The sequence below is a fragment of the Octodon degus genome, unplaced genomic scaffold (genome assembly GCF_000260255.1).
Source record: "Octodon degus isolate 3935 unplaced genomic scaffold, OctDeg1.0 scaffold00010, whole genome shotgun sequence".
Taxonomy (NCBI): domain Eukaryota; kingdom Metazoa; phylum Chordata; class Mammalia; order Rodentia; family Octodontidae; genus Octodon; species Octodon degus.
Genome location: NW_004524586.1, coordinates 11,713,567 through 11,715,340, shown reverse-complemented (window position 1 = coordinate 11,715,340; position 1,774 = coordinate 11,713,567). Strand labels below are relative to the sequence as shown.

General features: G+C 38.7%; 1 protein-coding gene across 1 annotated transcript in view; it reads right to left on the bottom strand.

The window, feature by feature from the left end:
• Tcerg1l (transcription elongation regulator 1 like) overlaps positions 1-1,774 on the bottom strand; it is a 206,752-nt gene that overhangs the window by 46,961 nt on the left and 158,017 nt on the right. The window lies entirely within an intron of this gene.

Genomic DNA, 1,774 nt, shown 5'->3' with positions numbered 1-1,774 from the left:
AAGCCAGACATGAGAAGCTGTATAATTGATTCCACTTAGATGGGGCATATAAAAATACAATTCTTGAGAGACATAAGGAGGATTATAGGCTAACAAGAGCCTGGGTGATGGAGGCATACAGAGCTACTGCTACATCCTATGTTATTACTGGGGAGACTTAATGCAAATTTATTCCTTTTTTGAAAGGATGAAAAACTAGTAAACATATTTGAAAAAATGTAGAATTTCACTAAACAAAATGGTAGGACTTCAACAATGGTTGTTATATTGAATATTATTGTCTTCAAATTAGTTATTCAGATTACCAGATATAAGCATGCAAGAAGGTCAAAAAAATTAGAGAGAAAAGACAGTAAGTATTAACTACTCCTTTAAGGAAACTCTTCAAAGGGAAGGAAAAACTGGAATGGGGAAAAGGAGAATAAAAAGAAACAAAGAAGGAAAGGGAAAGGAAATATATATGTATTTATGCAGGATAGCTTGGATAACTGTACTGCTGACTTCTGCTGGAGTTTCCTTTCTTTCTTTCTTTCTTTCTTTCTTTCTTTCTTTCTTTCTTTCTTTCTTTCTTTCTTTCTTTCTTTCTTTTTGTGACACCAGGGATTGAACTCAGGACCTTGCTCTTACCAGGCAAGCATTTATTCTACTGAGCTATCTCCCCAGCCTCCTTCTGCCAGAGATTCTTTGAACAAAAAGTTTTAGGAATGGTGGTGGTAATTGGGCAACATTATGAATGAATTTAACACAGTCAAATTTTCGCTTAGAAGTAGTTCAACAGTAAGCTTGATGTCATGCACACTCAACCACAATAAACAAAAACAAAAGACTAAGAAAATATTGGTTATATATTATAGCCCAAACACATGGGTATTTTGATTTTTGAGACTCCATATAACTTGATAAAAAAGCTAAAGTACTTCACAGGAACACAAAATGAACAAATGGCCCACAAACATGTGAAAAACTGTTTCATTTTACTAAAACTTAAAGAAATGCTAACTGAAACAAAGAACTTTTTTTTAAAAAAAAATTGTTTAGACAATCTAGAATGCTGATGCAGAATGCATTAGTGGGAGTGTTGACTGATCAGCCCCTGTGGGAGATTTGACAACATTTTTCAAAAAAGTAGGATGCCTGTATAGTTCATGTGCCAACTTCAATAATGCAAAATACATGACAGATGTACCTGTAACAAGATGATGTTGTTGAGTTTGTAGAGCTTGGTTGGGCTAGGAAAAAGTTCTACAAGTTTCTATGATCACAGTCTTTCTTTCGGTGAGTGGCAGGGATCACCCCCTCTATGTGAGTCCTCACAAAGGGGAGGCACAATCTCAGGCTAAAATTTGCTAAAGAACCCCGGGAGATGGAGCATGCTGGGCATGGCCAATATGAATTGGAGTGAGATCCTTCCTACAGGATGTGCACCTCAGTGCTGCCTTAGATGGGAGGTGAAAGGCAGAAGCTCTTCCCAGGGATGGCTTCACCCTTGAAAGGCAAAGTCCAGTGCCTGGGGAGGTAGACAGGAATCCCCAGACCACCCTTCAAAGCAGGTGCTCACACACAGGTGGTGACCATGTGTAGTACTCCTTCTTTCTTAGCCAGGCAGTGGAAAACCTTCCCCTAACCACTTCAGGGTCTCTGCTAGGGCCTCTGGGGATTGCTCCCAGGACCTGAGAAAAATGCTTTATGCAAATCAAGCAAAAGCTCTGGAGTTATCTGCAGAGATTGGCAGAAAAGACTTACAGTGAGTTAAACAACTTCTATGCCAAAGAAA